The sequence below is a fragment of the Sebastes umbrosus genome, chromosome 10 (genome assembly GCF_015220745.1).
Source record: "Sebastes umbrosus isolate fSebUmb1 chromosome 10, fSebUmb1.pri, whole genome shotgun sequence".
Taxonomy (NCBI): Eukaryota; Metazoa; Chordata; class Actinopteri; order Perciformes; family Sebastidae; genus Sebastes; species Sebastes umbrosus.
In genome coordinates, this window is record NC_051278.1 from 8,735,724 (window position 1) to 8,757,893 (window position 22,170).

The window sequence follows — 22,170 nt, forward strand, 5'->3', positions numbered from 1 at the left end:
TTAAAGACTCGTTCATGTACAAAACCCATACATGTCTTTTTGCATTGTTTCTCTTACTGTATGTCTAAGTTTCAAAGCTCAATTTTACACAAATGCAGTCAGGCACCTAAAAAGCTTTTTCACCACAGAACATTTAAAAAAAACTGATGAATGAAACAAACACTTCCCAATTCATGCAGGCTGGTCTCATACACCGTTCGTAGCTATACCTACAACAAGTAATGTACTATAATTTGTGTATATCCCACAAAATCAATTTGTGTGTAATTCACGGAACCCTGAACCAGGAAATATAAAAGGCGGCAAACGCCGTGTAGGGAGGAGGTCGGGGTGGATGGGTGGGTATAAAAACACCGGACTTTCTCTCAGGAGGCCGGCGTTTGTGTAACGTGTGAAACCAGAAGTCAATGTTCATTTATTTGTCACGTAACTTATGTACTTAAGTAACGCTACTTCCGGAGTTATTTTAAGTCAAACAACAATCTTTTCCTAAACCTAACTAAGTAGTTTTGTTGCCTAAACCTAACCAAGTTGATCTTTTCTTCAGCCTAACTAAGTAGTTTTGTTGCCTAAACCTAAGGAAGTTGTTTCCTCTGCAAACGCAAGTTCATTTTGAAAAGACTGTACGCATGTAACGAGCAGAAATTGACACATGTTGCTGGACATTCATAAAACAAACGAAAAAGAAGGAATCATTTTTCGTAAGATATCACACGAACCGTTGTATGAGAATACGTTGACTTGTAAACACAATGCTTTAAAATGAAATAAATTAGCCTAAATGAGTACAGTAATTAAGACACAATTTAAACTTGTAAAAAAACAAGATAATAAAGAAAGTCATAAACAGAAAATTATATAAACAACAAGAATTTTATGTACGTAATTGTATTGTATTGAATTGTATTGTATGCAAAGTTATAAATGCCTTAATGAAACTAGAAGGACACCTTGAGATAAATGTGAGCTTCAGGAGAAGGTATAAAAGATGATTTGGTTCGCCTGAGATGCTGAGGCAGGACGTTCTGAAGCTGAGAAACACCTGGTAAACAAGCAATTCTCCCTAAGGATTACAAGATGCAATGCATATTCATGCATATCTATTTATCTAAATTTTAACCTGTTCATTATTTACCTGAAACGTTATCAGTAAAATCTTTGTTTTGTTGTCATCAGGATGTGTTGTTATGTGCATATCACATATGCATAATGTGCTGTTTTGCAGAACCTTTGAGTGTACGCTATTTGAACCGAGGGGAATCTCCATGGTGACAGAGTACCTCTTCATTGTGCTTCCTTTCCATCTGCAAGAGACTCTGCATGGATGTGTAAGTGCTTTATGTGTTTTTTAGGCATGTATAAGTACATCTAACCTGTATAAGAAAGCATCTGTTGACGTTCTCTCATGCAAGTATTTGTGCATCACTGACAGTAGAGCGCCTGGGGGCAGTGGTGTTATATGAGGGGAAAAAAACGACATAAATGAATAAGGAAGTGTAAATACATGTATACATGCTATGTTGTATGTGAGTGTGTAGATAAAAATGACCTTAGAGCTGTTTTTGCATGGTAGCTGGGCCTCCCGCGGAGAGGAGTAAGCTGCCTGGCAGTAGCAGAGCGTAGTGGACGGGCTGGGTGTACGGTTTCACCATGTCCTGGATGTACGATGGGCCTGAGCCATTCACAGCACGATAGGCATGTACCGGTGTCTTGAATGGGATTGGAGCAGCCACCGGTGGCCAATGCAGGGTGCCTTCCATCTACATTGACAACAATGAATTTGATGCCGCAAAAAATGCAGCATGTGTCCGGGCCCTTAGTTGTTTGTCATCTGCATAGCTGGGGTAAAAAAAAGCCATTCGAGTGAATAACAGAAACAAGTGACTTGGTGTAAAGAGGAGGGGACCCAGTACAGAACCCTGAGGGACTCCAGTAGTGAGGCTACAAGGTTCAGATAGAGATTATGTCCAAGTTACCCTGCAAGTGCAGTCCTTGAGGTAGGACTTTTAAGAGTTTCTCCTAACTCAGCCAGTTAGGAGCTGTTTTTAGCCTTAAGATGATTTGTGGATACGGCTTCAGATGCATTTCAGCCGTCCGTCTCATGTGCATCTGATGGAACATTCTCACATTTTAATAGCATAACTGCAAACATTACTGCAGCCAAGACGATGGTCCAGAGTCATACTTGTTTTCACCACTAGTTAGAATCATTAAGGCATCAACAGATGTTGACGGGATAGGGGATGCATCCGTGTGGTATACGGAGGATGCACATTTGCCTCTTTAAACTACTACTATAACTATCAGTTGTTCTCTCGATCATCTGCAAATTTAAAACCTCTCTCCTACAAAATGACGTTCCCATACAACTAAAGTGCACTCTCAATTACATCTCAATTAGAACTCCATGACGTAGATTGGAGCGAACATCCCACTGCCTCCGTTGTCCCCGGAAACAGGCAAAGAACTAGCGCTGCAAGTGCACTTACAGACGGGCACCAGGATCTAATTTTAGTGTAATTAGGTGATTACATATGGTTATTCTTTAATGCATGCACTGCTCAGGAGCTTTTCTATGACAATAAATGCCTCAGAATATTCTGCCCTATCTTATAAAGACCTCTACACATCAATGAGGGGATTTTCTGGTATCTCCTCAGCCTCTCTCTCTCTCTCTTTCTCCTTCTCCTCCATCATTGCGTGATCCACACGGTGTTTGCCTCAGTCTTATCCTCTTGTTGAGCCTTCACTGTTGTGACAGACTGCAGTTAGTAATATAGACCCATAATTGTACAAGTAGTTATATATAATTTGTAGAGCCACTTGATCGGCCTCCCTCGCTTCACCTCCATCCCTCACTCTCTCCATCTCTCCGTCTCCCCCTCCCTCTCTCCCTGCTGATGTCTAATGTTGCTTTAAAGACATGCTGCATATGCTGAGGTTACAGTGAGAGCGGTTGCATGCGTGTTTCCGTATGCATGATTGATGTGTAAGTGTTGGCATGCGTGTGAAGTGTTGACATGAGGACATACTGCATACTTTGACAGTTGTAGTTGAAAATGACCCTCTTTATATTTAACTATGACAATCACATCTTACATTTGTTGGGAAATAAATCAGCTGTGGAAGAACCTGATGTTACTAAAAAAACTGTTTTAAAATACTGGCATTATAGAAAGAGGAAATAAATATAACAAACCATAAAAAATACTATTATATGAGAATTAAAATAAAACTAAAACGTACACACTGATTGTTGATTAAATTAGCCTCTGTCAGTGATTTATTTGTTTTTGATGGAGTATTATAGACATTAGTTTTTACTGCAGTACAAATACATATTAGTATTCATAAGCAGCTCTCTAACATTATTCTCCATTGCAACAATGTAGTTTTCCCTTGGGCTTCAATTCATTTTCAGCATATAAAAATGAATACACATATTACTTTATGACTGGAAACAGCTGAGGAGTTGCACATAATTTATTGCTGTTTCCTGCTTTTCTCTGTGCTGGAGTGTGTCGTTTTCCTGAATTGCTATGCGTGTGTGTGTGTGCCACGTAATAATCACCCCAATGGATGTTGCAGAGGCATTTGTGTTTCTTCATTGTATCACTTTATTAGCCAACTATCCATAGGGAGGTGTATAAATCACAGAAAAATGGAAGCTCCTGTTGGCTTAAAGCACTTCTATGTAGATTGATTCACACACACACACACAAAAACCTCTTAAATTATTCTTAGAAATATTCACTTTTCCCCCCCCTGCTTTTGAGTATTGTAAATATATTGTCAGTATTTATAAGGTTGAAAAAAGATCCCTGGACTATAATAATTTAGAAGAAATTAAAAATAAAATGTTTGAGGAAAAAATATTTTAATGGCTTTTTAATTTTTTTTCTCCTGTATATTTTAATTATCTTACCAATGATTCACATAAAGCAAGTTTAATGGAATATTTGAGTCGTATTAATAATAAAACACAAAGATATATATATTAACAACAGTAAACACATTCTCAAAGTTTAGGGAAAATAATAATAAACAGTTTTATATCATTTGTTCAACAATTAAATCTAGCAATTTACCCCAAACTCCTTGAAAGAAAATAAATATTAAGGGATTTCCTTAATATATTTTTCGGGAACAGACTCAGACAATACACTCAGATAAAACCTAAAATCATAAAGGCAAAAAATGCAGAACATCTAAAGAATGCATCAAAGAATGAAATAAAAGATGCTAGTTTGTTGTGTTATGTTAAGTCACATCATAAAAAAACAGTTTTATGTTTTCTGCTGCTATTCAACACTACCGATGTGATGTACATAATGTGTCTACACTCTACAGCAAAGCCTTTATCATTCCTATTAGTGCATGTACTGTAGTTCAATAACCTCACATAATGCCCAGCATTGCTCCTCTTACATTCAACCTGATCAACGGTCTAATCAGCTACAAGTGGAAGCACCTGTGTGAATGTGCAGATTGTCAGTAGATGCAGTGGTCTGTGTGATGATGTGGTGTTAGTGCTGATGGGTACAGTTTGTAGATAAATGAGTCTGTGTGTGTAGGGGGATGTAGACATATCTGAAAAAAAAATATTAAAACAAAGAAGAAAAGAAAAAGAAAGATGCATAGATTTTTTTTTTTTATTCATTCACACATTTTATTGACCTAAAATGAAGCTGTAAATGAACATGAGTCTGTTGCGTGTGGCCCAGCATCACACTGTTTGTGGGCGTGTGATTTGTTAGCTCAGCTCTCTTTCTCTCTTCTGATGCTCTCCCTCCCTTCTCCATAGAGTGGAGCACACCTGAAACTGATTTCTAATCAGGGAGAAGGACAGGACAAGTTGTTTGTTTTCTCCAGCATTTCATATGTTACTTTAGTTTGGGCTGGAGATCCCTGGTAGTTCAGTTTTCACGTTATTGTTTAAGTTTAAATACTTTTTAAGTTTAGGGGTTGAGCTCGGTGCAATGGCCCACTGAGTGGCTGGCCCAGTAACATCCCCATCTTTTATTCTTTTGACCTTTCTTTTGAGGTATCTCCGACCCTTTTTGTTGTTTGTTTGAACTCAGTTATTTTCCCCTTGATAATAAATCTACTTTTTTTTTCAAATAACTGGTTTCATGGCGTCCTTTACATGCTTTGCTCTCGAGAGAGCCTTTGTGTGTTTTTAATAGGCTGTAACAGAGTCAATAATGAGACCATAAAGCAGAGAGCACTTAGTTGTAAAGATGGAACTACAACATTCTCTATAAGAAAGTATCAGGTGTGTAAAGGGAACTAAAAATGATGTTAAGGTTACAGGTTTCAGCCTGGTCTCATTGCCAGGACGTCAATGTTCTGAAGTTTTGTCGCGTTGGTATTGCGTTGGTATTGCGTTGGTATTAGACGCCCTCGGCGTCTAATACCAACGTTCAAGGCACTATTTAGCGTCCGTAGGAGACGCACCAGACTTTTAACTAACTCCAAAGTAAACCCATCAGTGGTAATATGAAATGCTCAGAGCATTTGCTCCAGAACTCAGCCGATGTAGTATAAAGAGCGACAAAGTCGGCATAGGGAGGAGGTCGGAGTTGACGGTTAGGTCCTACAAACACGTGACTTTCACCCAGGAGACCGCTGTTCATGTCCCATGTGAAAGCAAAAGTCAACGACGACTTGTTTTAACCTTCTGCGCCCTGGCCATATTCCTCAGAAAAAACGCCTAAAATGACTATGCCCAAATTGAATCAGGACTAGCTCCTCAACCACAAGACTATGCATATATATGGTCTCTTTTGAAAGGTAAGAAGCTAAGGAATATGAATACATTTTAAGTAAACTATATTAACATGGAGATTACAATGGAGAAGCAATATAAAAAAAAAATTTTTTTTTATCCTCCTATGTAAAGTACTTAACTGTGTCACTTAACATACTTATTGACCAATTATTGGCCATTGAAATGTTGTTTTGAACAGTTTGAAAGTGGATTTTCCTTTGAAAGACGTGTTAAAACAAGATAAACTTACAACGTTTCAAATTGTAACATTGAAATCCATCCTCCAGGCAGCGTGCTAGCAGTGGTTATCGGTTTACAATCCCCGGCCCCTAACCCTCGACTCCTCTCTCCGCCTGTGTTCGTATCATTGTCCTGTATCAGTGCAGTGTGTTGCGCTGTGTGTGTCTACCATCTGTTATAATCAGCCATGAATATTGCAGAGGCCCCGACACTTTAAACGGCTTATATACCCTATGGATGTTGACATGCATGGGAGAAGTCATGTGTGCCAGAGATGCACTCTGTGTGCGTTTGCAGTTGGCCCATTGATTTATAATTAACGCCGGGGTTACTGCTCCAGCACACACACAGCTGGCCTGCTCTCTGGGGTCACAGCAGTGTGTGTATGAGTGTGTGTGTGCCTTTGTGCAGAGAGTTATTTCAGTGTCCGAGAAGGGAATAATGTGCACAAGTTGAAATGTAGTGTGTGTGTATTCTTGTGTAGGTGGAGAAGCGTGCATGTGTGTGTGTGTGTGTGTGTGTGTGCATATGATATGAGTGCATATATTTTGCCTGCGCTCAGAAATTGAGCATATGTTCTTTTTAAAATAGGGTTATCTCTGAGTGTTTGTGTGCATACTGTATGAGTGTAGAGCGTAACCATGGTAACCCATTTAAAGATTCCTGCAGACCGCAGACACTTCAGTCCCATCAAATGTATTGATTACAGTGCCCATGTGAATTAGAGGGACACACACACTCGTCCTCCAGTCAGCTGCTAGCGCCACTAGGCTGTACTCTTGCAACTAGCAGCCAACACAGCAAATTATTCCATGCAGTGATGTGGCTTTATAATTCTTTAATATATTTTAATATTGGTATTATATGACAGTCAGTGCCACGGTTCATATTATCTCCCAAGAATGAATGGCAGCAGAACTTCCCAAGGCCTCGCAGTGCTTCACCCTATTTTATTTCAACTTCTTCAGACTGGTTAGACAAGAAACGCTGTCATTGAACACATCATTTGCAGAAGTTCTGTTTATCTCACTAATCTTCACATTCTTTCTCATCACCTGACGTGAATGCGCCGCATTGATACCGAGGATGGAAATGGTGGCTCTATTCAAAAGGTTTATGTTCGAGTTTGCCCCTGAGTGCGTTCGAGACAATTCAGTCTGCTGGTTCCACTTGAGGAAGACACTTCAGGCTTAAATAAACTTTTTAGGTGAATGAATTTGATAGTTGTTTAAAGTTATTGTATAAACTTGAACATGCCCTGGAAATGATACGCCGTTATTATTCTCAGAGATTTAGAATTGCACTTGTATGAAGTTTCATTTCCATTAAGTTCATTCAACCCTCTATCATGGAAATTGCATTACTATGTTACTAAATAGTTCTCTCAGTTAAACATATGCCTGGAAACATCTTTTGGAGTGAATGATGAATGAGCTAAAGAAATCCTTCCTCTCTGGGGGACCCCATGGGACCTTATTTCAGAAAGAAAATACATGATGAGAGAGAAATATTTTTTTTTGATCTCATTTGAATAGCACCATTAATCACACATTTGTTTGTTAATTTAAAACATAATTCTGCAGGTCAAGAAAGTCAAGGGCTGTTTGTCGTAGAATCGTTTAGTTTTGTGTGAAACCGCTCATTGAACTACATCTTTCGTCTCGAACAATATACGTCACCAACACTAGCTAGCTCTCTAACTTAGCTATGACCACACACAACTGAAATGGTATCTTACCAGCGATTCCTGGTCTTTTTAACAGCCGGGAGGAGAAAGAACGAGCGAGACCTGTTGCTGGGGTGAGTAGATCCCAGTACGAAACACACAGGCATCGTAGCTTCAGAGAGAGAGATGTAACTTAGGCAACTTTTGGGTGTGTGGTCTTTCTAATTATGTATTTTCACAGTCTGATACTTCAACAGTTTTATGACAAAACCGACTTTCTTGACTTGAAAAATTATCTTTTCAATGTCATGCTGCATAGTGCAATTCAAAGGGGATAAAACAATTGTTTCTCGCCGTTGACTCCTGTACGTATTTCTTTTTCCAAAATAAGGTCCCATGGTAGTCCACCAGAAGTGGAGGGACTTCGTCTGTCTATAGGGACATTGACACCAGAAAAACAGAGTATGCATCAAAAAACAATTTTGGTTTAATGTTAATAAACACATTGTGTATTGTGAGAACATTTTACATTCATTATCAACATTTTTGAGACTGGTGACTCATTATTTTTCATTTAAAAAAATGCTTGTCCTTCAAAACATGTTTGCTTTTGCAAATTAGTTGTATATGAATTTCTGAGAAAATGTTTCATTAGATCCCGGTTGCTTGTTTCATGTCAAAGTCTTCTAAGGATTCAAGGGATGTATTATCATGTGCATTATGAATGCCAGCAGTGCATTTCCATACGATGAAAGCTTTCCAGATTCACCCTTCTCACAGTTGAGATCTGAGTGTCACCCATGGCCAGATTAACGTTTCTATGCATGTACTGTATAGGTATAAAGTAATATAAGATGGCCCCAGTTTATTGCTTTTCGTGGTAATTTGACAAAACACATTAATTTAGAAATGTACAAAATAAGCACAATCAGCTGATATAATGAAGATCTTCAAACTAGATTTCAGCACAATGTCCTTTTTCAAAACAGGATCAGTTAATAAAGCAGGACCCAAGTCTCTCATCATGTCAGTTGATATTGTGCACAAGTAGGGCATATTCCCAAACAAAGTTACTATTGATCAAAATACCACAAACAACACAGTGGCCTGCTGTGCCTGCTGGGTAATCCAGCCTTGGTAGTACTGCCCGTAACAAGTAAACTGTTTTGAATGTGTGAAATGGTTGACTTTAAAAGTCAATAAACATGACAAAATCAGTGAGCAGGGGAGAAAGTTGGGGATTAGGTGCTATAAAAAAGTGCATTTAACATAAAAAAAAAACTGGAATCCCAATTCCACAACAATCTTGTAGCAATGGCCAAAATAACTTTGTCCTTCAGTGAAAGATTCAAACATTATCACACACAGAACCAGAGCTGCATGTCAAAAATGATTTTTTTATTTGTTACATTCATGTTGTTGTTGTTGTTGTTGGTATGTGTATATACAGGATGTGTTTAACCTTGTGGACACAGATCACCTCTTCATTTTTAACAGTCAGAATAGAACAAACAGTCTATTTACCACAATTCATGATTGCAGATTGTATAGCTCGTTCAACATGTTAGTTCAAGGAAACCCGACCTCTGTAAATTAACAGTTCAAATAGGATCTCCCCCAAGGCCATGATGGGTAAACATTTTGTTTTCTCCATGTTGTATGTTCACAACACAAGCACTGTCTTATACTGGGGCATTATGGGAATCTAGCAGTGTGAGGTCCTTGAGGAGGTCATTCAGGGGGTTTTAGGAGCCCCAGTAGTTATCAATACACTGTAAAATGAGGGGAAATTAGGGTGAGTATTCCTATGGAAGCCCAGTATTCATGTTAAATGAGCTACATTTCAAGTGTCATAGCAAAGGGTCTGAATATGTCAATGTTATCTTTAATTTAATTTTTCTTTTTAATACATTTGCAAAAATGCTTTGCCATTGTGAGGTATCGAGCGTAGATTGAAGAGAGAAAAATAATTTAAATGATTTTAGCATAAGGCTGCAACATAACAAACTGTGAAAAAGTGAATACTTGCTGTTGACTTACGTCTCAAAGCCTTTTGAATGGCAACATTTGCTCAAACAAACCTTGGTCAGTAACTGATGGAAACCAGACGATTTAAGGTCTTGCTAGGTCAAGTGCTTCCCACTGTAGGCAGCATGGAGTGTCTGTATATGTTTCTTTTGTCAGAGTGTGCCCATTCACACTGAGTCCAATAAGTCAAGGTGTATGTCTGTTGAGACTGTCTTTACTGGAAAGCGAGGCTCTTGGTGCTTTCACTTGGATGGGAAAATAATATTTTTCAACTAACTGGAGAAGATGTAAAAGAAACAAAATCACCACCACAAACAGAAACAAATACGTGATCTCCATCTATACTTTTTGTCAGATGCAAATCTTACCATTTCCTTTTGTTACCATCAGATACCAGTTTTGCTATGACTAAGTAAGTACTCACATGTTGCCTAGTGTCGCCCATCAGAAAGCTGCTGGTGAACTTGGCCATGAAGTTGAGCTGATTAGTAAGCGTTATGTTCTCGGAGTAGCTTTAGAGACAGGACATGGAGTGCTGATATCTGGAAGTTTCGAGTAGAACTGATGTTCCTTTGTGTTGTGTTTGTTCTGGAGGTTTTCAATGGACTAAGCCCAGAAAACGCTGGAGGGATTAAAGAACTTGTCTGACCTGGCAATATCTTAAGATTGTCTCCATGAGGAGCTGGAGAAAGTAGCTAGGATCCAGGGTGCCTGGACTACTTTGCTTGGCCTGCTGCCCAACCCCAACCTGGACCTTCAAGTGTCAGAAAATAGATGGATAGAAGGATGGACGTACTGTTTCTGGATTGTTTGAGAATAAACTTGTAAATCCTGTAAAAAATGAATTACATGTTAAGGTGTCGGAGGAATAATAATGGAGTATGCTTTGCACAAGTGAAGAACGGCAATAGCTTGTACATGCAAGATAACTCAATTCAATTCAAAGACAATGCGACTGCGTGGCTTTTGCGGCTGCTAAACCTGCACAAATAAGACAAAAAGAAACCGTGTTATTTTCAAAGTATCTGCAAAGAGTGTGTGCACCCCTAACTGCGCTGCCAAGCAAATAGCATATCGGTTCTCCTGTGCTATTCGCAAGTATTTAAATGAGGAAATATGCAGACATGTTGCGCAAAATTGGCCCCTTTTCTATGTAAATGAACCACATTGCAAAAGCAGTCCAATTCACAAAGATCAGTGCTAATAGCCACACACAGTTACAGTGAAATTATTAGCGTCTTCAGAGAGTTGGTGGTAACTGAAGTGAATTTTTAAGGGGTGACACGCCCAGATTTTCCAGTGATCATCGCATATTAAATCCCAAATAAGGTTTCTCTCTGTCACGTTTAGATTCCTTGTCTGAAGTTTTGAGGAAGGCCTCTGCACCTTGTCGGTCAAGACCTGTGGCTTGCAGTCTGAAAATTAAATGGTTCTGCCTACTGTTCTTGGCGCAAACGCAACATTTATACTTTGCCACATTGATAATTGCAATCATATGTAAAAAAAAAAAAAAAAAAAAAAAGCTGCAAATCTTTATGGCTGTAATATCATTAGGGTTTGGTAAGAGTTTTATTTTGGTAAAGACCGGTGAAAATTAAAGTGTGAAAGTGAAGAGTTTGAAAATGATATAATTAATGGTAGGTTCCTGTGACCTATTTGAATACAAATACATGTTTGTGTGTTCATAGTCAGCTCCTGCAGAGTGCATGAACTGTGTTTGGTGACATCAAAATAACTCCATTGTAGCCTCTCTATTGCTCAACTAGACACACACACACACACACACACACACACACACACACACACAGAAGCCCAGCATGACCACTTAATCCTTCTCAGTCCCCACTCTCCACACTACATCGCTCTGCACTCACTGTTTGCCCTCACTGCCTCTTCTCTGCCCCACTTCTTTCCCTCTCCTAATCTCTCCCTTTCTCTCTCTCTCTCCCTCTTTTTTTTTACTTCTATACCTCGTCCTCTTTCTTTGACCTGTCATCTCACCATCTGATCTCATCTGCCCCTTCTTACAAGGTCATCTCTCCACTCTCCACTACTATATTTTCCAATGGAGCGAGGGCAGCGAGAGGCCCTTTCTCTTTGATTCATCTCTCCATCGGTAGGTGAAGGGCCCGGGTGTGTGAGGTGACACACTGGATTAGGGGGTTGCATTCAGTTTATATGCGAGGTCATCCGTGGGGGTCCTCGGGGGGCCGCTTTGTGGATTGTCGCCCACTGATCTGTCATGGCCAGCCAAAACACATTTCAAGGCCCTTTTGATCCACCCCAACACTCACCACAGGCAACACACTCACGCACACCACATATGCATGTACAAGCACATTCACGCAAACTTTTTAATAGGGTTAGCTGGAGTTCTGGAAGACAATCCCAGGACACCATCAGACAGTGTACCCATTGTATTCCTCTGAAGAAGTACTTTCAAAACTCTACTAGATGAAGAAATGCCATCGTTGAGACTCCTGTGGGAGCTCCTGTGTACAGACGAGCATTTCCTAAAAGGAAGCAGAGCACAAGCACAGGCATATACGGGATGTAAAGAAGAAGTATAGACCAAATCTTCCTGGCAGAAAGAGAGGACAACACTTTTCACACAGCACGGTGGAGACCAGAGTGTGTTTCAAGTCTTCAGGTTGATGGAAAATACTGGAGAAGAGTTATGCAACATGTTTTTTTTTTTATTTTGAGAAAGAGAGGACAAATCAAAACCACTTTTAAGGAAGCTAATAATAGAAGAATAGATCTAAATCTACGCATAGTGTTCATGGTAAATCTTTGGACCCAATGGTCGATTCATTCTTCCCGAATGTTGACCTAAAGGGAAATCCACAATATCAAAAAGGGATTGATTGAATACTCAAGAATAATTAGACCAGATCCAAAATGTGGTCCACTGGAACAAACCCTGACTAAGACAGAACACTGACACTGGCAGCTGCATGATGCTCCAACCATCAAAATGCAGCCACAGTTGAAAAGAGGAGCAACACATGTCAGTATTATCCTGCACTGTACCAGTTACAATGGGACCCTTAGAGGACCAGATTAGACTGAATGTAATTTGAACCTGACCTAACTCGAATGCAAGGGTCGGTCAGGTCCCCAACGGTAGAAACCGAGAAGACCTGTGAAGACCTTGAATTCAAACAAATCCATGTTATTATGCTTCCGCACCGGGCGACAGCTGTGGCCAGAGGCATTGTGTTTGGTCTTTATGAACGCGATATCTCAGGAACGCATGGAGGGAATTTCTTCAAGTTTGACATAAACGTCCGCTCAGTCTCAAGGATGAACTGATAAGATTTTGGGGGTCAAAGGTCAATGTTACTGTGACCTCACAAAACACGTTTTTGGCGATAACTCATATGCTAATTTCACACAAATGTGGTTCTCTATACGAGCATTCATATAGCATCAAACAACAATTTGCTATGTAGAGATATAGAGGAGTGATGTCTACCTGAGCAGAGTATGAAGTCACTCTCCCTCTGTTTGTGTTGTAATCCGAGCTGGGACGGCCACGCGTGTCTTTTAGTGCATAGTCGTGCATGTGAGCGTGCCCTACTGGCTAGTTCACGGCTACATGCACTGCGCTTATACGGCGCTTATAACACCGTCTGTCATCGACCGACAGCGCCGTTGCGGAAGCGTAGCGCCCACCCTCCTGTTCCCACTACACACTGTTAGCTCTGTCAGCAGTGTTGTGTTCGCACTGTTAATGCTGTTAGCACCGTTAACTTGCCCTGTCATAGGATGCCATCTTTCCATTATGTTGGTCAAATATATGCCCAGCTAGATGTGCTGCGGTCAACTGGGCTGTTATTGTGAAGTGGAAACATCCAGGAGCAACAACATCTGAGCCACGAAGTGGTTTAGCCCACACCAGCATATTGGGAATGTCTTGTTCCACTCGTTGAGCTCTACGTACCTCATCTGTACCACCAGCTGTGGCCTCTTCAATCTACAACCCCTCTTCCTCTTCACAGCTCCCGTGTTCTTTTAGCATCATCTATACTTTTCTTTGCTGAATCCAATCTAAAAGACAGTACATTACATGTAGAGTGCACTTGAGAACCTTCATCTTTTCCCTCAATCCCCCCCCCATCTATATCCCTCCTCCAGTCATATCTCATATCCTTGACTGCTCGGGAAGCTTGTGTCCAGGCAAATGGAGAGAGAAGAGTCATTTAGAAAAAGTATCCGAGTTTATATTTAGATCATCAGAAGCGTGCTCACAGTATGTAGAAATATGAGTGTATGTCCTTATGCAGTTTGTGTGTTTATTTATGCTCTATTTATGCATGTTCATGTGTGTCAAATATATACATTTAACATGTGACTTTTCAAATCTGACCATATTCTATAGCCTTCTAGTAGATAACAAAGTGTGAGTGTAAATCAGTGCCAGTGTGTGTACAGAAATGTGTGTGTGCCTAAAGGTAATGCATGGTTCTATATTTCTACTCGTAGATCGGTGTCTTATCCACACAATAACACACAACTTTGTGCATGCGCTGGTGTGTATTTTAAGCTTGCCCACGTGCACTTGTGCTCGTGAATATGTGTGTGTGTGTGTGTGTGTGTGGCTTAAAAGGGCCCTGGCGTACTTAAAGGTGCATTACAGGTCTCAGGCTAATCCACAGTGATAGCTAAAGTGCTCTGTGTCGACCACAGGAGACTCTGTGTGTGTGTGTGCGTGTGTGTGGGTGTGTGTGTGTGTGTGTGTGTGTGTGTGTGTGAGCGCCTGTTTTTTTTTAGGGGGGGGTAGCACAGAGAAGACAGTCTCCGATGTGGCCATCATACACATTATTCAGCATAAATTTTGTATTGGGCCACGACTCTCCCGGTCTTCACATGTACGAAGAATGGAGGGATGGAGGCAGAGAGGAAGGGAGTGAGAGTTCAAGGGAGGACGGATGGAGGGAGGTTGGAGGGGCAAAGGATGGACAGAGGGGAGAGGAAGGGATTAAGATAGATGGAAGAGTAGAAGAAAGGAAGAGGAAAGTAAAATATAAGTAAAGGATCATTTTAAAAACAGAGTTTGCAGGACAAGAAGTAGGATAAAGGACTTAAAGGTGGAGGTGGAGATGGATTGTGTGTGTGGATGAGTAGCTCTATGTGCCTTTACATGTCTCCTGCATTTATTATGCAGACTCTCCTGCTTGTTTTTCCTCCTTTCAGCTCCTATTTATTTTGATGTACTGTGTCTTAAGTGCCTATAGTAAATACTGCCACACCATCTGAGGGTGTGTGTGTCTGCACAGATGAGTGTATGTGTATACGTATTGTATATTTGCTTGTGACTATGGGATGTTTACAGTTTGTTCTTGTGTACCGCACAGGGTATTATATACGTCTGTATGCGCATACTGTGCGTATGTGTGTGTACATTGTGTATCTGTGTTTATATTACTCTATATAGACGCAGGAAACACACTTGCTGGGTTTTATCCTCACTTCTCTATAAATCCAGAATTTTGGCACGTTGCACTATTTTAGCAATTTAGGAAATTAAAGTTTCTTTATGCCATGCAGCCCATCAAACACACAATTCTATTAAAGTCACAAACTTGAATAAAAGTTTTACTGTAGTTTTTAGAAACAATTTTAAACTTTGTGAATATGATAAAAAAAAAAGAAAATTAAGAATATATCAAATAATAATAATATAATAATATGTATATATATATATTAAAAATCAGATTCAGAATAAATGAAAAAAAAAGAAGAAAATCTTGAATATTGTCTATATAAACCTCATTGTAAAATGTTTGAAGCCAGAGCTTATAATTTGGATAAGCTAATCAGTTTAAATCCCTATTTTTTTACAGTGCATTTTTTTACTGTTACATGATTGGTTAAACAAAGACTTAATTTTTGTTATGTGATTGGTTGTTAGTACGTTCTAGTCACTAACTTATAACTTGTAACTTATCAAAGCAACGTATCCTCAAACAACGGTTCGTATGATATCTTACGGAAAGCTCAGTTTTCCTACGAAAGTCCAGCAACACGTGTCAATTTCCGCTCGTTCCATACATATAGTCTTTTCAAAATATACTTCTTTGATTTACATAGCCCAATATCAAAAATCACAAATTTGCCTCAAGGGGCTTTATAATATGTCTTTATTATATGTTCCATTGTGATCCCTTAAGCAGGAAAACCATGTGTTGTGGTTGAAAGCTTAAGGAAAATTTAGTAAGTGGAACTTTTTGTCAAAATATATCAAACCTAATGAAAGAATAGTTTAAACGTTCAAATCAGTATAGATACAGTATTTTATGTGCTATAGACACTATGTGGAAGCGTGTGTGTGGAGGTATACTGTAGGCTATGTGTGCATTTGTCTCATTCATAAAATTGTGAGCAAAACTCTTGGTTGTAAAATGCTAAATTTAAACACTCCGATATTGTATCTGTTTTTGTAGCTCTAATTAGTTGTTATGGCTGAAGTGTAAACTCTTTGCAGATGCTATTTTAAGTACTGACTAATCAACATGATCTTTTTCTGCTGTGGGAGAGACTAGATTAGTCTTTTGTGTTTGCCTCCTGGTCAACTGATGAGGTCTGTTCCGTCTGGCTCTCTGAACATTTTCAGCCGTGATGTTCATCTGGAATAAATCCAGAGACCGACACATCTTCAGTGACACGGCACTGATGTGCACATCAGCTGTTTGCAGGTCTCCCTATGTGACCTTAATGCATCTTTGGTTGGCTGCTGTGCACTTTTTTACAAATCTGTTTTAAATCAAACCACATTTTTTAAACTTCTTCTCTACAGATTAAACAACATTCACCTGACCAAAAGTCACCTGTCATGGCCAAAGCAAGCACTTTTAGTGGACGTAAATGACGGTGCCAGTTTGCCCCCGAAAGGATTAGATTGCAGCCACACCGGTCACACGAAAAGGCATATGAATGCCAGGATAATGCGTAAGGCATTTAGCGTGCAATGAGAACGTCTTTCTTGCTTTTGTCGTTTGTCATTTATACACCTTGTACTCTGTACTGACTGCAATGTAAAGGCATCCGCGTAAATATGCCACGATCGGAGCTAGTGTCGTAAAATAAAAAGCAAGAAAGGCCGCTTATGGCGGGCGGGTGGGGAGGTGTTTTGGTCCAACAAACACACTTTTGGACACTTTTAAAACAAGGAGACCTGTGTTCGATAACGTTTTTTTGTTGTGTAAGTTACGTCAATGACATTTGCTGCATGCTTTTTTTTTTATTTTTACCTTTATTTTACGTTGTTTCGGTACATATTTTACTTAGTTTACGTACTTATTTTAAGCCCAACCATGATATTTTTCCTAAACCTAATTGAGTGGTTTTGTTGCATAAACCTAACTGGGGACTTTACCGTAGTTTCGTTGCATGATGTACAAATGACTCATGACACTGAGAATGTCCGTGGAATATCGTGCTATTTATACGCCTTCCCGTGAGACCTGGTTGTTTCAGAAATTGCAGTCCCTATTGGTCAGTTAAAAAACATGGGAAAATTGGGACTAAAATGTTTTCCTAAACCTAACCAAGTAGTTTTGTTTGAATTCCCAAAATAAACTACGTGTTTAAAACTGTGACTGTGTTGAGAATTAAAACTACGTTAAATGATTACTTTCAATGGAATTGGGTCCATAATTTAGTATTGTAGATGTCCTCTGTTGCCTTATATATCATTCAAGGGTGATGCCATTATGCAAATCTTTGATAATTAGCATCAGGTGAACATACTTCCCATTTAGAATGGGAATTGACAGACACACAAATGAAAACATACTGATGAATGTGGTGTCAGGAATATTCTTTTCTTACGAGGAAACATACTCACAAATTTACATTTCATGAATAAAAATGTACATTTGTATGTCTGTATAGCATGTATGCATGTACTGTAAATGTGTATACACTCCAATTATGTGCAGTATGTATTTGTTTGTCCATGTAAAGGTGCATATGAGAGCATATAGTGTGTGTGTGTGTGTGTGTGTGTGTGTGTGTGTGTGCAGAGACTGGGCTTTGGAGGTTAGCCCGGGCTGCAGCGGTGGTAGAGACCTATTTTAATTCTTAACTAGATGTCCATGATTTATTAATCTGTGTTTGAAATAACAATTACCGTGTCAGAAGGGATCAGGCCAAAGCCTTAATTGCAATGGAAAACACACTTAATATGGAACTTGCCCCGACCAAAGCACACGCACGGCATCCCCAACAGGCCGGGGAAAGATGTCTCTCTTTCTGCATCCGTGACTGTGAACTACACAGTGTGTATGTAAATCTGAGCATGAATGTCAGTGCTGGTCCTGCATCAACTTGTGTGACTAAGTTATATGTTGCCACATGTGCATTATTCAGCAACAGTCTCATCCTAACATGAACCATCATCCCTCCCCCCCCCATTCAAACATGCAACTGCAGCTTTTTTCTATCTTTGTAGGCTTTTGAATCCTTGGCGTTTTTCCTGTGTGACATGTAGCATTTTACTCATCAATATATCTGTTATGTAGAGTAGTTTTCGGAGGATTGTTTTGACGGAAAAGGAAGTTTACGAGCAGGTCGCCATGTTGTTTCATTTTTGAAAATCAGGGACCAATCAGGTGCGTCACCGATTGAACCATTTGAGTGGAACAGCGTGTCCCCTAGTGTTCTCGCCGGACCTGGTGGACATGTAGCGCTGGATTTAACATTATACACATGACCACTGACTATTTGCATAACAATTTAGCCACAAATTCACAGACTGACAAGACACAGTCCAGACATATACTCGATTTTGATTCTTGTTTTACAGCAGAAAAAACTTGGGATGTGAAGACTCTTTCACAATAAGACTCTTAGTCAACCATTTTACTGATCAATTAAGTTCATTATTCATGTCTCTATTCAGTCTTCACCCAGCCTTTGTATTTTTTTCTGTTTTAGATTTGCATTGCATGACTTAGATGAAACAGGAATGCATAAAGATGGATACAGAGAAAGACCCAATTGGTGCCGTAAAGCAACCTACAGTTACAGCTAAAATTGATACGATTAATATTGCCTCCTGCTAAACGAAACTGTCCTCATACTCTATGCAACACCACTAAGAAATGTCTCATTTGGGCCATTTGGTTAGCGTTCATCTTTATGAGGATTACCCACTATCACTTAGCGGCCCTTAAACAACTATTTCCTTGTACAGCCTTGGAGCATGGTTGCTAATGGCATCTGTAATGAGGCTGACCCGTAGGCCTTGTCTAATTTAAAGAGCCCGTTAAGTGACTCAGTGATTTTAAAGGTAATCTTTAAAAGCCACGTAAAGCTTGGAGAAAGTTGGCGGGAGGAGTGGGAGAGTGCTTTTAAAGAGTTAGAGAAGAGTAGCTGCAGTGAGACTTTTCAATGACTTTGGTATGATGTATCATAGGTTTGTATTATCCATACTCTGTCAAAGAGGACGCGGAGAGGAATGTTTCCACAAAAAAGGAAGTGTGTGTGTGTGTGTGTGTGTGTGTGTGTGTACGTCTCTGCTTGCTTTTCTGTCACTCGCTCACGTACGGCAACACACACACTCAGAAACACTCAAATATCCCCTTTCCTTTCTCATAACTCTCTTTTCTGTCTCTCCTCTGTCTGTATTTCTGAAGGAATTCTCCATCCATCTAATTCCCCTCCTGGTTCTTTTATATTGAGGCTGGGCCCCGCTCGTATTCCATGTCAAAGGCTTTCTCTTTTATTGAACATCAAATCCTCTGTGTCTCGCCTGGCGCTCTCTTCTCACTGCTCGGCACCATGCATATTCAGGAGCCGGCGGCCGCGCTATAAGGCCGGCTAGCCCTCCAAAATCCGCGATTGTGGGCATTAGCGTTGCAATAACACTACATGAATAGCCGGCATGCTCTATATTTAGGTGTTAAGTCGACCGTGCTGTAGCCAAGATTGAGGCTGCTGGATGGAAGTGCGTGGGGAGAAGCAGACTTTCTCCTTTTCTGGTGATATACTCTCTGTTTCTTCTTTTTTTTTTTTATTCTCTCTCTATCTGTTTCAGAGGCCTTTTCTCTTGGATCTGGAGGCGGCGCTTGGTGTCCAAAAGTTCCAGCAAAGCTCGGGATGTTTTGCTGTGCGGAGCCGCCCCACTGTGACACTTTGCATACTGATTTGAGCTTTACGGCTGACTTGAAGGGAGGAAAAAAAGAGGAAAGACCTGACTACTGTGAATTGGGCTCTAATGTGCTTGGCTCACTCTGTCAAGAAATAAAAGCCACAGTGGTGATAACGTAAGGACTCAGTTGCTTCTCTGCAACTTGTTTATTAACTTTATTCCTTTAGTCCAAATGCCATTGTTCCAACGGCCCATTGTTCTGAAAATATAACGAACAGAAGCACATGGCTAATTATTATGCAGAATTATGTCACCGGACCTTCCTGGTCACAATATTTTTTTCTCAATATGGCAAAGGCATGACCCATCCTAAGCTGTGTCTGATTGGCTTACCCTGATACTCTTACCTCAAACCTAACTAATCTCAATCCTCATGCCTAAACCTAACCAACCAGCCCGTTCTCATTCCCAAAGCGTCAAATACCGCGGCGTTGTTGCGGCCATCATTTGATACCGCCGCACAAGGCACCCTTAAGCGCTGGTACTAAACGCTTTGGGCGTTCCCTTAACTACAATGTAAACCCATTGCGGCAACAGTAAACGCTTCAAGAAAGTTCTCCGGGAGTGTGGTGACGTAATTTAAGGAGTGAAAGAGTCACACCGAGCAGGCGGGGGTGGAGGTTGAGGGTCTAACAAACAAGGCTTTCAGACCGCTTTTAATGTCCCGTGCGTCACGTTACAATCAGCTGTTTGTTCGTGTCCTGTGTTCACGTTTATTGTCATTTTCACTGTACAAACATAGTAGATTTAAGCCCAACCATATAGTTCTTTCCTAAACCTAACTATAGTGGTTTTGTTGCCTAATCCTAAAGTGACGCCAAGGGTAACTACAGTAGTTTTGATGCTTAAAGGAACATGACAAAGCGGCAATATGTGATGAGTTGGGATGAACCAATCAAGCCAACAAAGGTGACAAATACTTGCCAATCTGTCTGTCTGTTATCGGATATTGTTAGCGCGATATCTCAAAAACTTATAGGCAGATTGTCACATGGGCCAAGGTAGATGATGAGGGAACATAGGGCCTAATTTAGATGGAAAAAAAACTCATAGGGCTGAGGGAACATAGGCTTGAGCCCAATCTGATGCTTCTGAAACACAGACATTGACCTCTATCCATTCAATTCCAATTTGTTTCAGGTTTTTTCCCTCATAAAAACTGTCCATGTGTCCAACTACTATAAGATGTGCCTAGCTAACACATCTGATGACTATGCCAAAAGACAGGAAATAAAGGAACTGAGCACTGATTAAAAATAAATATCCAAAGGGTTAATAGTTTGTTTAATGTAATGGTGTAATATTGTGCAACATATTTCTATTTTTGATTATAAGAGGAACATACTTTTATGTTATGCAGTGTACTGCAAGTCCTCAACTATCTATTTCACATCCTGCATATACATTATGATATGTATGTCTAGTCCTCCCGCAGGTCTCTGTCTCTATACGGTGTATTTTTCCATTCCTCTGCTTATCATATGAGTGTACCTTGTCAAAATACTGTTGCAATCTATTCCCTCTGTTTTCTGGCCTCCCTTCAGGTCCCATCTCATCTGATGTAAAATGCAGAGAGGGACAGAAAAAGAGGGAAGGAGAGAGATAGAGGAGGAACTATACATGCTAACTGGGCCTGACTGGGAACACGGGGAATCCAGTGATCAGCAGAGGAAGGAACGAAAGGATGGACAGAAAGAAAAGGTGGAGAGAGTCGAGGCAGATACAGTAGACGTGAGAGGAGAAAGAAGAGAAGAATGGGAGGAAGCCGGATTAGGCAAAAGAGTGAAGACTGGAAGAAGAAAAAGTGGTAGAAGGGAAGAAAAAAGAAGGAACAAGCATAAACTGAGTGACTGAATGGATGTGGTAGTGCGTGGAAAAGACAAAAAAACAAAGAGAGAAGACAGGAATATGCAATGATAAATAAAAGGATGAGGAAGAAAAGGAAGTGAAATGGGATGAAGAGTGTAAGTAAGAATGGATAGAGGGGATTAAAAAATGAATACAAAATGATGGAATTGGGGGGCAGAAATAGTAAAAACAGAATCAGTGAATAGAGAGGATGTGAAGGAAAGATGGAAGGAAAGATGGCTGAGTGGAAGGATGCATGCATGAATGGTGGGGGAAGTAAGAAAAGGAGGCAGGAGAGAAGGAGGGTAGGAAGGACGGCAGAAGGGAGGAAGAAGGAGAGGAGGAAGAGAGCAGTGAAAGTCGGACAAAAGGAAAGAGATAGAAAAGAGAGGCAAGGAGACAGGGTGTGTTGAGGATATCTGCTTATTTTAGTGCCTTTTTCTATTTAAACTGCATCCC

General features: G+C 40.1%; 1 long non-coding RNA gene across 1 annotated transcript; it reads left to right on the forward strand.

The window, feature by feature from the left end:
• The first annotated feature begins 1,234 nt into the window (after positions 1–1,234).
• On the forward strand, positions 1,235–19,977 carry LOC119495163. Its single transcript, XR_005208373.1, has 2 exons — positions 1,235–1,328; positions 19,750–19,977. It is a non-coding gene; the product is annotated as an uncharacterized LOC119495163 (long non-coding RNA).
• Positions 19,978–22,170: the final 2,193 nt, after the last annotated feature.